The sequence below is a fragment of the Prunus persica genome, chromosome G1, assembly GCF_000346465.2.
Source record: "Prunus persica cultivar Lovell chromosome G1, Prunus_persica_NCBIv2, whole genome shotgun sequence".
In the NCBI taxonomy this organism is placed as follows: domain Eukaryota; kingdom Viridiplantae; phylum Streptophyta; class Magnoliopsida; order Rosales; family Rosaceae; genus Prunus; species Prunus persica.
In genome coordinates, this window is record NC_034009.1 from 29155097 (window position 1) to 29170530 (window position 15434).

The window sequence follows — 15434 nt, forward strand, 5'->3', positions numbered from 1 at the left end:
AATCCATGTTTTCAATTTCCTCTCCCGGGTGATCTGCCAAGAAGTCCGCCACAGCTTGTCCTTTGACAGCTTTCTGGGGGACATACCTGAAGGTGAATTCTGTCAAAGCCAAAGTCCATTTCCCAATTCTGCCCCTCAGCATTGGTCTCGTTAGCATGTATTTGATTAAGTTTGTTTTGGCAATGATGTAGATAGTATGTGGCAGCATGTAGTGCCTGAGCTTTACAGCAGTAAAATACAAGGCCAGGCAGAGCCTTTCTATTGCGGAATACCTTCTCTCTACTTCTGTTAATGTTCTGCTTAGATAATAGACTGCTTGTTCCTTTCCCTCTTTGTTGTCTTGAACTAAAAGACTTCCAATGGATACTTCTGATGCAGATACATAAAGCTTGAGTGGTCTGCCTCTTTTTGGCGGGGACAGAACTGGTGGGTTTGAGAGGTAATGCTTTATTTCCTGGAAAGCCTGTTGGTGCTGTTCTTCCCACTTGAATGTCTGTTCCTGCTTCAGCCTTAACAGGGGAGAAAAAGGTTGGATTTTTCCTGCAGAATTGGATATGAATCTCCTTAGAAAATTGATTTTCCCTAAGAGACTTTGAAGTTCCTTCTTGTTCCGAGGTGGTAGAGCTTCTATGATGGATTTTGCTTTATTTCTGTCAACCTCTATACCTCTCTGGTGGACCAAGAATCCTAAGAAATTTCCTGCTTGGACTCCAAAAACACATTTTTTGGGGTTCATTTTTAGTTTGTGTTACCTCATTCTCAGGAATGCCTTTTTTAGGCTTGCTACGTGGTTTCCTTCCTCAGGGGATTTAATCACCACGTCATCTATGTATACTTCCAAGGAATGTCCTATCATATCATGAAAAATAGAATTCATTGCCCTTTGGTAGGTGGCCCCTGCATTCCTCAAACCGAAGGGCATTACAGTATATTCGAAAGCACCTATATGTCCTGGACACATAAAGGCTGTCTTGTGGATGTCCTGTTCTGCCATCATAATCTGGTTATAACCTGCATTGCCGTCCATGAAGGATAGCATCTGGTTATGAGCAGCTCCATCTACTAGCATGTCTGCCATTGGCATAGGATATTCGTCTTTAGGAGATGCCTCATTCAGATTTCTGTAATCCACGCAGATTCTAACTGCCCCTGTTTTTCTTTTGAGAACAGGTACAATATTTGCTAACCAATCGGCATAGACGGCTGGCCTGATGAATCCTGCCTTGAGCAGCCTTTCTATCTCTTCTTTGACCTTTAATTCTGTGTCCATAGACATTCTTCTTCTGGCCTGTTTGACTGGAAGGTAGCCATCTTTAATTGGCAGCTTGTGCTCTACTAACTGCCTGTCCAACCCTGGCATTTCGTGGTAATGCCAGGCAAAACAATCTCTGAATTCCTGCAAAAGTGCCATGAGTTCAGTCTTGAGTGGCTGCTTCAAAAGTGTGCTGATGAAAGTAAGCCTTGGATCCTCTTCTGTCCCTAAGTTTATCTCCTGTAGAGGATCCTCTACTTCTGGCAGGGAGTCATCCAGTGCTGCTGGTGCAAAATCTAATACTTCCTCCTGTAAAATTTCCTCCTCTTGTTCTTTTGTGCTTTCATGGGTGAATTCTGCCATATTGATGGCTGGATTCTGTATGAAAAGCCTCCTTTCTCCCCAGTATATCAACAATCTTTTTGTGATGGATCGGATTGTTGCAGCTCGATCCTTGTCCAGTTGATTGGGACTAAACATCAGAGTTCTGGAAGTTCAGCATAAAAAGGTCTATTCCAGTCCTCTAGAGAACTGGCTAAACCTTCTTCAATGAGTCTTTGGGCCGTGACACCATGTGGGCGGCCGTTCTGATTGACTCCGAGGAAAGTAAAGGGACCGAGGTCATCATGATAATACCTTGCTTCAAAGCACATGGCAGAGGGCAGGAATGGCCGTGGATCGGCCTCTATAATCTCCATGCAGCCTTCTTCATTCCATAGTGCTAACTGCTGGTGGAGGGTGGAAGGAATACAAAGGCTCTGGTGAATCCAATCCCTGCCAAGTAGTGCATTGTAGGTGGTGGAAGTAGTGTCTATAACAACGAATGCTATTTTCAACTCTTTGCTTCCGACTATGACATCCACATCTAAGATGCCATGTATTTTGGTGATGCCCCCAGCGAAGTTGGTGACGGTCAATCGTGTTGGAATCAGATCTTTCTCCGTCCTGCCCAACTTGGTCAGCATTCTGTGGGGTAATAGATTAATGGCTGCACCTCCATCTACCATGATCTTGGAAATAGGAATACCCCCAAGATTTGCCGTTATAAACAAAGGTCTGAGGTGATTTGCCATTTCTCTGGTTGGCTTGGCGAAACAAGGTTGCTCTGTAGCTGGTTTATTGGCTGTTCTGCTTGTCTTGGGGTTTTCTGGTTGTGGTTCTGGTGGTTCCTCTGCTTCTGCCAATCTACATTCAAAGCTTTCCTGAGAGAAAACATCTCCTTCCAGAGTGCTTTCTTGTCCTTCGGCAGCCCTGAATTTCCCTGGTAGGATGAATACCATGTTAATTCCCAGATCACCCTGTAGGAGGTCTTCTAATTCTGCCCCAAAAGCTTCTGTTTCTGGATCCAATTCTTCACCAAATTCCATTAATTCTTCCTCGTATTCTTCCGCCCAGTCATCCTGTTCTGCTACTTCGAGGGGTTCTTTCTGATCATCTGCAGAAGGTTCATAGTCCAATTGCTCTTCTTCATATTCCTCAGTGTAGTCGTCTTCTCCTTGTAATGGGGTAGACCCGGATTTCTCTGGTGTCTGCGTGGTGTCAGGACGACTGCTGGACGACGAGGCTACATGGATAGGAGACCTGGCTGGTGGTTCTGTTTTCAGCAATTCCCTTGACTGGCAGGCTTTCTGTTCTGTCTGAGGAAGTGTTTCAGGATTCTTTCCTTTCCTGGCAGAACTGGGTTGTGAACGTACCTGCGTATTATCTTCGCTCCTAAGATATGTGCAGTATTGCCTCTGGATTCTCCTTTTCTGAGTTCTGGTCAGCTCCAGAGTCGGTCTACCGCTTCTTCCTACGGAATACCATCTCCCTTCTATGATCGTTGCCAAGGGTTTTTCGTTTTCGGGTGTCTTGACTGGTATTTCCTTTTTGGGTTGCTCCGTCCTCTTCTCGCTGTATTGTGTAGGCCTAAGACAGCTCTTCTGCCTTGTTTTGTCTAGGGATGAGGTTCCAATCCTGTCAAAGACACTAGGTGTGGGCTGATTTTGTCTGTCTAGAACCACCTCTAGCTCAGTTTCACATTTGCACCTACTGCAGAGCATTACCCCAGCCGAGATGGTCGCTCTTGGTATTTGACTGGTCTCCCTTATGACTCTTCTGCCTCTGCTGCAACCAGCATCTGTGATTGGCTCGGTTTTCCTTTGTTCTGGCCAATTTAAGTTGACCATATTGACTTGAGGTTGAGGAAAAGGATCCGTTGTGACCGATGGTGGTTTTTCTGCCAGTTTCAACCTTCCTGCCGCTATCCCTTCTTGTATCACGTCCCTGAAAACCACACAACTATTGGTAGGATGGTTCCAAGAGTTGTGCCACCTGCAGTACTGTCTGCCCTTGAGTTCTTCCGGCTTCGGTATTCTGTAAGGCGTTTCTATTGCCTTCTGCAGTAGCATTTCGTCGAACAAGGCATCAACCTTGGTTAAGTCAAAAGAGTAAACCTTGTTTTGTGTTGGCTTGTTTGGAACGAATCCTCCTGTGAATGGTGGTGGCTTTTGGTCTTTAGGTGGCTTTGTGAGGGCTTTGCAACTAATGAGATGTTTTAGTTTTGCCATTTCCGCCACTGAAACCTCTTTCTCTTCTGATTCTTCCGCATCTTCTTGTGATTCCACCTCGAACAGGTGGACTGAAGAAGAAGGGGTTTTATAGTATGTACCTTTGGAGGAGTTCCTCCTTTGCTGTTCTTCCCTGAGTAACTCCTCATATTTGGATGCCCTATCAGCCAGTTCTGCCAGATCTCCGAATAATATCCCGTCGAACCTCTTCCTGAGAGAGATTTTAAGGGCGGCTTGGGCCATCTGGATGAAGTGTCTTTCTTCCATGGGGATTCGGCACTTCATTTTGAGCTTTCTGAACCTGGTTATGAAATCTTGGGCCGGTTCATCTTCCCTTTGCTTGAGGGCAGCTAGATCACTGATGGTGACTTCTGGCTGAATCCTGTAATAGTAGTCATGGAAGACATTTTCCATCTGTTCCCAGGTTTGAACAGAGTTAGCTGGCAGGCTGGTGTACCAGGTAAAAGCTTGTCTAGAGAGAGAGTTGCCGAAAAGCCTTAGTTTCAGCAGAGGGTTGTTCTCGATAGCTATGCATTGGACGGAGAACCTGCCTATATGTTCAACTGAAGAGGCATGGGGGTCCTCCCCATTGAACAGAGTGAAGTTTGGTACTTTGAAACCTGGAGACAACGGTATTTGATCGATATAAGCTGGGTATGGCTTTCTGTAAGTAGGCCTTTCCCCCCTTCTAGCCTCGGGCTCCATGATTTCTCTGATCATTCTTTGCAATGCTCCTATGTCATTCAGAGTATTGACGGGGGGAAGATTTTGTCCCTGCTCTGGCTGAACGTAATCAAACCTGGGTTCTGCTCTGTGTGGTCTGGGTGGAACTCCCTCCCTGTGTTCTTCCTGCTCTTCGACTTCTGGATGATTCCTCCAGTTTGCCCCTGGTCTATTTATGTCATGATTAGCAAAAAGGTTGTTCCCTCCTCGGCCTCTCCTCCCTCTTGCAAGTGGAGGGAATGGATTAGGGTCCATCCTTCTGGGTCTATATGGTAATACTGCCGGTGGTTCAGGCAGAAGCGCCAAAGGTTGATCATGTGGGGCCACATGATGTGGAACAGGCTGAGGTTCTGGCTGGTTCTGAGCCAGTGCCAGGTTATCTGGTTGAGCTGGGGCTTCATGTCCTTGATTAGGAAGGGCTCCTTCCCTCGGGCCAGCCTGGATTTCTCTGTGGTCTGGCACTCCAGCCATCTGTGCAACTAGGGGATTTTCCTGGTATGGCCACGTTAATCCCGGCGGAGGGCCATACGGGAGATCTAACTGCTGGTGTATAGGATCTGGGTTTGGAATTCTGGCCATGGCGGAATCTCGGTCCTTCCGGAACTGTCTGTTAACCTGCCATTGCATCATGGCTGTCATGTTATTGAGAGTGTCCTGGCTCCTTTGCACTGTGATTTCTTGTCGGAGTACTGACTCCTGTATTTGATTCATCCTTTTGGAGCCAGTCCTAGAACGTCTACTTCCTGTACTGCCGTGGGCAGATTGCCTAGCATCGCTTTCTTCTGACTCGAGGCCTTCCCTGAGAACCATCTTGTTTTTCTCCATATCTGGTGTGGGTTCTGACCAGATCTTCCGGTGTTTGTAAATCTGTGAATGATTCTGTCAGAGCATGTATACTGAGAAGTCCCACTGGGCGTGCCAAATTGTTCACCCGTTTTCGTGTTTTACTCATGAGGTGGAAGGGCGAAGTTCCCCACTGGCTTGGAGACCACTTGTTGGTCGACAAGTCAGCTTTCTTTGGTGTGCGGGCGTGCCACTGCTAGCAATATAAATTCTAGCAGACTTATTTTTAGATTGGATAACTTGCGCCTCAAGTTACTGACTTCTAAAACAAAGGATTGTGAATTTGGGTGAGGAATATCTCCCAAGTAAGTTCTTTTCTTGCCTCAGACTGGTGAGGACTTTCATAATCTATCTCAGTATCAAATGGTTGTTCTGGCCAGAATAGATAATAATAAAATACTGTTTCAGGCAGAACTGCCTTTTACAAAATTAAGAAGGGAGAAATCAACCCTAGAAAGGCAAGAAGATGGCTGGAATCCCATTTCTGCCTAGGTAGAAACTTCTGATCCGGGCTGGATTGGGTATGTTTGTGCTGGACTGTGCTGTCAACAACTTTGGCTGCTTGGCTTCAGCTGTAAATCGATACCAAAGTTCAATTTTGACAGAGTTTCAATCTACTTCAAGCCTTGGGAGACTTTTGAGCGGGCAGAACTGCAGGAATTCTTCAGTTTGAAGGGACAGAAGTGGCTATTCTCGAGGATTTAGCAAGCTGGAACTATGCTGTAAAATTTGTTGAGGTTTTCATATTGGTAAAAACTCAAACTATGTTTGTCTTGGCTTTTGCTGAACCAAATTTGTAACGAGAAGGATCTCGTTTTCAGAAGACTTATTTTCTAAGTCTGAACTTTGGGATTCTGATCTAAAGCTGTTTTTTTCTCTTGGGATCCAAGTGAACTTTTTCTTATTTGTTTTTTTGATTGATTGATGAAAATATGAGTCCCCTGTTTCTTTGCCTTCTTTCGCTTTTATAAGAGATCCTCCTAAGGAGGTCATTTTTAATCTTTTAAATAATGGGCGGCAAAAAGATCTCTTATAATGTAAAGTAAGAAGGTTTTTTTAGATAGGTTCTGAGCAGTCACCTCCTAAAAACAGTCCCTTCCCTGGTTTTCTGGGTGGCAGCTTTCTAATTCAACCAACGTCACCGTCTGTGTGGGCTTTTTATGGCGGTTTTGGCTCTTTTTCTTTTGTATCTTCTGAGTGGTTCCCTGTTTCCCGTTCTAATTTAGAAAGCGTGATCCGTGAATTTCTTGGGAGATGGTGTATTGATTTGGAGCAAAATCTTGAACACAGACGGGTTTTTGATCTTCAATTGGCAGTGTTTCAGAGACGTCCCTCTCACATTTTTAAATTTTAGTTGATATTGCTGACTTTTCTAAAGCTGAGGCAATCACGTGGATGTGTCTTCGAAAGTTTCCACATCTGGGCTTTCTTTGGGCTGAGGCTTTATTTCCAACGTTTTTGGTGTGAAGCCCAAACTGTTTTGGATTTTATTTTTTCTCAAATCTCTGGGCTGGGCAGGCAATTTTATAATGGGTCTGTCTTCTGGTCTTGGGCGTGCCGAATTTGGGCCCAAACAATGCCCCCTAAGTCTGAATCGTTTTGGAACGGTTTCCTCTGCTTCTTTCATATTTGAACTGTTTCCTCTGTAAGGGTTTAGTTGGATTATTCACTTGCATATATTCAGCTTAGCATTCCAAGTGTTTGCTAAAATGCCAAAGTTGATTTTAATTTGAACACTTTGTTGGTCGGCTTTATTTTGTATTATCTAATTTAGCTTTGTAAATAAGAATTGGGAAATGAAGAGAAATTAGAAAAGCTTAGTTCTTTATAATAAAACTAATTTCAATGAACGCAACAATTCCATAATGAGGGTGAAAATGAAATTAGAAGTGAGAACAGTGAAGAGATTTGTACGTTGTATCAATTTGTAAGATTTTTTAGTGTTGGTGAAATTTTGTCTTTTTAGTTCTTTTTCTTTGTTATATTGACTTTTTGAATAATAGTTTCATGTACGAGTATGCCATGCTTCAAGATGCCAAGTACGGTCAAGTTTTCATGTGTTTAGGCTTGCACAAAACTTAAGTATTTCTTCCTAGGATTCATGTTATATGGATATTAGCCTCTCACCCTGTGCTTTGCATGCTTGAGACCTTTTCAACAGAACCGAAGTTTGAGAAAACTGTTGGAATCAGTGGAGTGGGGAATAAATTTTAAAACTCAACGATGTGTGAGTTTGATTTCACTATTATGTTTTTGGCCGCCTTTTTATTATTGTATGGTTTCTGAGAAAAGGGATCAAATGAAAAAAATAAAAATTTTAGTTTTAGTTATCTTATAACCATTTCTCTTTCTCTTTAGTTTTAATCCATATAGGGCAGCAATTCCTTTAAGTTTTTTTACGCTCTCATCTTCTTCTTCTTCAAATTTCAGGGTCCAGTCATTAGTTCAAGAACTCAAAGTCCAGAATTGCTTCAATGACTCCGGTTCCATGCTTTCTGTTTATTAATCTTCAATATGCAGAGCATCAATTCTTTAAATGGTACGAATCTCTCTCTCACACAAAGCTATCCCTAATTTATGTTTGATTGACTGAAACTTTGGCTAGGGTCTAGGTCTGTGTTTGTGTTTGTAATTATTTATGTGTTTTACTTATGAAATTAAAAAGTCTTTGGAATTTTATCTCAACAAATGGAATCGCCTCTCACCTCGCACTCTCGGACGCATAATGGTTCCAGAAGACGCAGAGGAAACTATATTTAAGGTTAATGATTCTTCATTTCGTTATATTTTGTATTTTAAGTTTCCAATCAGCATACATTAGTTTAGTTGGAAGATGATTTTTTCCTACTGGGTTCTCTCAAAAGTTGTCCATTATTATACAATCCCTTCCCCTCCCCCCAACAAAAAAAAAATTAGACATTTTAATATTGGCTCTACTGTAACTAGGTGTTCTGTTTTCGGCTGATAATTTGGGCCTCCAAATGTGCCTAACAAAGCCATGGCTTTATTTCTCCACGTTCATGTGTTAGTGAGAATCCACGATTTCTATTTTTGTCTTTCTGGAAGATGCAGGTGACAAAGGAAAAATAAAGCAAACAAATCACCCTTTGGGATACTTTTGGGTTGTTTCTGACTGGAATTGGGTGTTGGTTTACATTTGTTATTTGTTTACACTATCATTATTAGTTTCTTCTTTCTTTGTGTTTATTTTTTGTCAAGTGTCCAGGTCATTCTAGATCTAGATTCAGTTTCATATTGATGTAAAGTGTGCTAAAATATGAAAACTATGAGAGAATATTTGTTTGTGGGAATTTTCTGTGTATTCTTCTCCTTGTAGGAGGTCATATTTATAATACAACGAAACCTGAATGGGCAAGTAAATAATAAATTCCTAAATCTATTTGCAGTAGGAAATCAGGAATTAAAGTAAATCAATTACAATTATAATAGGAATTCTTAGTGTGTAAGGAAAGTAAGTCAATATCCACAAGTCACGCCAACACTCCCCCTCACGTTGGTGCATAGATGTCGCCAATGCCCAACTGATCTAGTGAATTGTGGAATGCTTTACTGGAAATCGCCTTTTTCAAAATATCCGCCAATTGATCCTCGGATTTCACAAAAGGAAACTGAAACACTTTAGCCTCAAGCTTTTGTTTGATGAAGTGTCGATCCACCTCAACATGTTTAGTACGATCATGCTGAACCGGATTCTGTGCAATGGCTATAGCAGCCTTGTTATCACAAAAGAGATTCATTGTGGATGTAGGTTTATACCCAAGTTCAGTAAGCAACTTTCTTAACCAAAGAAGTTCACAAATCCCTTTAGTCATGCCTCTGAACTCGGCTTCTGCACTGGATAAAGCTACTACATTCTGTTTCTTGCTTCTCCATGTCACCAAATTACCTCCCACGAATGTGAAGTAACCCGATGTGGATTTTCTATCTGTTACATTACCTGCCCAATCTGCATTTGAATAACCATCAATATTTAGATGACCATGCTTTGAGAACATAAGTCCTTTTTCAGGTGCAGACTTCAAATATCTAAGTATCCGAAGAACTGCATTCATATGGTCTTCACTTGGAGAGTGCATAAATTGACTGACAACGCTCACCGCATAAGCAATGTCTGGTCGAGTATGTGACAAATAGATCAATCTTCCCACTAACCTTTGGTATCTTTCTTTGTTAGTTGGAACTTGATCCGGATATTCTCCAAGATAATGATTCTGAATAATAGGAGTGTCCGCAGGTTTACAATCTAGCATTCCTGTGTCTGTCAACAAGTCTAAGACATATTTCCTTTGAGAGAGAAATATGCCTTGCTGCGATCGAGCCACCTCAATTCCCAAGAAATACTTGAGTCCACCTAGATCCTTCATCTCAAACTCCGTAGCCAGATAGTCTTGTAGCTGTGATATTTCCTGTTTATCATTCCCAGTAATAATCATATCATCAACATAAATTATTAATGCTGTTACCTTCCCTTTTCGATGTTTCAAGAACAAAGTATGATCTGAGTTGCACTGTTTGAAACCATTATTCTTCATTGCCATGGTGAACCGTCCAAACCATGCACGTGGTGACTGTTTCAATCCATACAATGCTTTTCGTAACCTGCAAACTATTCCAGTCTGAGTAGTATTATATCCAGGAGGAATGTCCATGTACACCTCCTCCGTGAGTTCGCCATGTAGAAAAGCATTCTTTACATCAAACTGGTGTAGTGGCCAATCTAAATTAGCTGCAAGGGACAATAAGACTTTGACGGTGTTTAACTTTGCAACGGGAGCAAAGGTTTCTTCATAGTCTATACCATAGGTCTGTGTGCACCCTTTTGCCACAAGTCTTGCCTTGTATCGCTCGATAGATCTATCTGCATTGTGTTTTATAGTAAACACCCATCTACATCCGATAGTCTTTTTTTCCTCGGGGTATAATCTCCAATGTCCAAGTCTGATTTTTCTCAAGGGCTTTCATCTCCTCTTTTATAGCTTGGACCCACTTAGGATCTTTCAATGCTTCAGAGACCTTGGTTGGAATATGGATAGCAGACAACTGATGCACAAAAGCCTTAAGTGGTTCAGACAGCTTCTCAGTGGATACATGATTTGCAATTGGATACTTGGATGTCTTGCCAATATCAGGTGAATAACGGTTTGGTGGCTTCCCACGATTTTGCCTGAAAGGTAATTGATATCCAATAGTTTTATCATCTAAATGCACAAGTCTAGTAGGAGTAGTTACCTCAAGGATATTCTCAAGAGATTGGTCTGTTGGTACTGTTGAGTTAGAGGGGGGGTCTTCATCTTGTTGTTCTGTATTGTCTGTAAGTGTGAGACTCGGATCAGAAATATCTTCGCGTGGATCAGGTGGGTCAGGCAATTGATCGCTATGAATGGGCGATTGGTCGCTTTTCGACAGAGAGTAATCCCGTGCTCCAAACTCGGAATGATCAATCATTTCTGTACAAAGGAGAATTTCTTGATTTTCCAAGTTGCTCCAATTCTGCTCTTCACTTCGTATCTCCCCCTGAAGTGTAGAATTGGATGATGGGTCATGGAAGAACAGCTCAGATTCCAGAAAGGTCACATCCAAAGTGACATAGGTTCGTTGGGTAGGAGGGTGATAACAACGGTAGCCTTTCTGATGAGTGGCATAACCCACAAAAACACAACGAAGCGCACATGGATCAAGTTTGCTACGTTGATTTTTGTGGAGATGAACGAAAGCCACACAGCCAAAGATTCGGGGTGTGAGTACCAAAACAGAAGGCAGAGGTCTGTGTTGTGCAAGCACCTGTAAGGGAGTTTTAAAGGTCAGTACACTAGAAGGCATGCGGTTGATCAGATGAACCGCGGTGACAATAGCATCATCCCAGTGATGGCGAGGAACATGAGCGCCAATCAGAAGTGCTCGGGCGGTTTCAAGAAGATGTCGATTCTTTCGTTTAGCAACACCATTTTGTTGTGGTGTCTGAGGACAAGTCGTCTCATGGATAATTCCATGTTGTTGGAAGTAAGGCTGAAAGTCATGATTGACAAATTCTCCACCATTGTCGGAGCGAAGAATCTGGATTTGAGCATTAAACTGAGTTTTCATCTGTTTGTGGAAGGACTGAAAACAGGAAAACACTTCGTTTTTATTCTTCAGCAAATAAAGCCATGTCATCCGTGTACAATCATCGATGAATGTGACAAACCATCGAACACCAGAAGGAGCAGTGATAGGAGAAGGTCCCCAGACATCAGAGTGAATTAACGTCAATGGAATAGTACACTTGTTCGTACTCAACGGGTAGGGCATACGGTGACTCTTGGCCAAAATACAAGTATCACATGTGAAGTCAGAGTCCTTGAAACCTGAGAATAAATCTGGTATAAGATGCTTCATATAACTAAAAGAAGGATGGCCCAATCGACGGTGCCACAACCAGATTTGCTTTTGTTTGCTATCAAAGGGATGTGTCACGCTGTTAGCCATGCCGGGACTGAAGTCATCGACATAATATAGCCCCCCTCTCTTAGTACCACGACCAAGAATCTCCTTAGTGTGAATATCCTGAAGCAAACAAAAACTCGGGCAAATGAGTACACAACAATTCAATTGTTCAGTAAGCTGACTAACTGACAATAATTTAGTGGATAAAGATGGAACAAGTAAAGTATTAGACAGTGTGAGAGAGGATGAGAGTGCAACAGTGCCAGCCCCTGTCACAGGATAAGTAACACCATTGGCATTTGCAATACAGGTTCGTCGAGGTTGTGTAGTATTCAGAAAATCATCAGGATCAAACGTCATATGATCAGTTGCACCGGAATCAATTATCCAGCTCCTAGAATCAATCTTATCGGAAGTATGGAATCCATAACCAGTACCATTACTGGTCATATTGCATTGTCCTCGATCTATAAGAGTAGCCCACCAATTGGGGTAGCCATGCGATTTAAAACAAGTCTCACAAGTGTGTCGTGGATCACCACAATATGCGCAATCTAGTCCACGTGTCGGGGTCGTTAGTCTAGAAGTCATAATTTGTGCAGCGGAAGATGCATAGGATACAGGTTGAGTAGGAATTGGGATCGGAATCTGAGCCTGAGTCGGGGCCGGAGTCGGAGTCGAAATTGGGATCAGGGTCTGAATCAGAGACAAATTCGGGTTTGGGGTCATCATCGGAGTGGGGGTCGGGGTCGTCGTCGTCATAGTCGGGGTCGGGGTCGGGGTTGTCGTCGTCATAGTCGGGGTCGAGGTCGGGGTCGTCGTCGTCATAGTCGGGGTCGGGGTCGTCGTCGTCATAGTCGGGGTCGGGGTCGGGGTCGTCGTCGTCATAGTCAGGGTCGAGGTCGGGGTCGTCAAAAAAGGATCCTGATTCTGGATCGGGTTCAGGGTCAAAGTCTGCATCTGTAGGAGCGGAGCCATCTGGGCACTCAACTCAATGATGGTTGGTGGAGAATGAGAGAAGGAGTCGGTGGTGCTACCTCCATGAGGGTTGAAAAAATCAACAACCCCCATAGCAGCGGCGGGGGTTTGAAACTAGAGTCAGCAATTCCAAGATCGCCGCTCTGATACCATGCTAAAATATGAAAACTATGAGAGAATATTTGTTTGTGGGAATTTTCTGTGTATTCTTCTCCTTGTAGGAGGTCATATTTATAATACAACGAAACCTGAATGGGCAAGTAAATAATAAATTCCTAAATCGATTTGCAGTAGGAAATCAGGAATTAAAGTAAATCAATTACAATTATAATAGGAATTCTTAGTGTGTAAGGAAAGTAAGTCAATATCCACAAGTCACGCCAACAAAGTGTCAAGTTCAGGCATCAACTTCTATTTTTTATGTTACGAATAAGATTATGCTTTGATTTTTTCTTCTTCTTTTTTTCTCAAGGGATTATTTTTTATACAGGAATTAAAAGCAAAATGAGGATCAGAGTTGGAGGGAGTTCAAGAATAACATGAAAGCAAAACAAAAGGGAAGCATCATGGTGAGTGATAAGCACTGATCATGACTTCTTCGAGCAGTGAACCAAAGTCGCTCTTCTTCATGGACAAGTCCAAAGGTACCTTATTCATACCTTTGTTTTTTTGTTTTTTGTTTTGAGTGACATATTTGTCTTTTTTCGCTTTCAGTAATTGACTTCTGTATAACAAATCCCAATTTCAGGTCAGCTGCCGGAATTAGGTTTTTTTAGTTTAGATAAGGTCGCTTTGTGTAATCCCTCTAATTTTACATTTGTATTGTTATGAATTTCTGATTTTAGTTTTGGAATAGATTTATTTATTTATTACCATTTATTGTTTCGTATGAGAGGGTCTTATGCCAATGTACAAGTTTTTTACAATACATTTCGAAGTTTTTGAAGTTCACGTTCCATCAGCAGCTAATGCAGATGGGGTTGTGGATTTAATTTATGGGATAATTTGTGTAGCCTGTAATCATTGGGAATGTTTTGTTTATGGCATTTTTTAATGGGTTTTATTTTTCGTTTGGTAGAATGCATTTTATTGTGGTTTTAGTGTTTAGGGTGATAGAGTGGTGGAGATGCAGATGGAGGTGTGGGTACTTTGGCCATGTTAAAAGGAAATTGCAAGTTTATGGTTTGGTTTAAACAATTGTGTGGCTGTGTGTTCGCTTTAGGTGAAGGTGTCGTGATGCAAAAGAAACTATGTTTCTAGCTTTAAATTCTGTGTTTCTATGTACTAATTGGGCGATTTCTCAATGTTTCTATTAGGTAATTTCATATGGATGCTAGAAGAGACATAATTTTCTGTGGTGGCAATTACACTGTGAGCTTTTCTCATTCTTCCTGTCAAAATTTATATAAACTGTGTAATTTGATTTCTGAAAACTGCTTTTGTCCCTAATGATGTTTATATGGATGCTATAAGTTTTGGTGAAAATTAAAGTTTGCGAAGAATGTCATCTCTCATTTATAGCAGTTGCTTTATCCAGGAATGTCATATATGTAACTTTAAAGTTGTTGGCTTTGAATAAACCAAACACTTGAAGGGCTAATCTGTTTTAGTATTTGAAGGGCATGGTGAAGCTGATAATAACACACCCATAATGACACGTTGCGATAGACTTATTCCGAAACATAAGTCTATTGTTTTGATGGATTGTTTTAGTATTCTTAATATCTTGCTTCATATTAAGTTTTTTTTTAGTTGTTTTTTTTTTAAAATAATATAAATGCAGATCCAATTTGCTGCATGAGGCTACCAAAGAAGATAGTAGCAGGAGAGCATAAAAGTGCTGCCGGAGGAGGTTTATGTACAAGCAGTAGCTAAAAGGATTTTAATTGTCATGAATTTTTTGTTTATTCTTTTCCTTTTTCAATGGTTGCAATACTAGCTTTTTTTATTATTATTTGTTGTTGTTCAACATTGCAATACTAGCTTCAATTACTGTATTTTGGTGTAACGAGTTTTGTTTTAAATAAAGACTTATTCAATTACATCTGTTCCAAATTCGGTTCAATGGTTAACAATGATAATTGTTATCAATAAATACAAAGAGGAATTTAAATTAGTTCTTGCATTTGTTTTAAATTCTTTTCAATATGATCAACTATGATAATAATTTATAAAGGTTATCAATGAATACAATACAACATATGTTACCAAATTATTGAAAAAAAGAACTTTTAAGGACAATTCAACAGGAAAAAGCGTTTTACCCAAGCTGATAAAAGGTATTTCAAATTATGGGGAAAAACAAGGAAAATTTTCAATTCCACCAAACAGAAAATTCAAAAAAAGAAAAGAAAAAAACACAAAGAATCCCCGTAGCTCCTAAAGCTCATTAGACTAGTCTCTCTGCACGCGCTTCCGCGTGTGCGAGAGGCTTTCTTCTAATCACGGGCGCTACGCGCGACTTACAAAATTTCATAAATATTTTTTTGTAATTGTATTTATATAGATGTCCGTTTCAACATTTTCATATTTTAATCGCGCGCGTGTGATAAATCGTCATCTTAAAAATCTTTTATCGCCCGTATTTTTCTAGACGTCCATCTTAGCAGTTTCTTTTTTTCTTTTTTTCTTTTATAGCATGTAAT

The 15434-nt window shown here is 41.2% G+C and overlaps 1 long non-coding RNA gene across 2 annotated transcripts; it reads left to right on the forward strand.

The window, feature by feature from the left end:
- On the forward strand, positions 6986 to 14905 carry LOC109947878. Of its 2 annotated transcripts, none has more exons than XR_002270655.1 (3): positions 6986 to 7592; positions 7798 to 8128; positions 13280 to 14905. It is a non-coding gene; the product is annotated as an uncharacterized LOC109947878 (long non-coding RNA). The 2 variants fall into 2 exon arrangements; XR_002270654.1 differs by lacking the exon at positions 6986 to 7592 and having other exon boundaries at positions 8066 to 8128; positions 13280 to 14160; positions 14573 to 14905.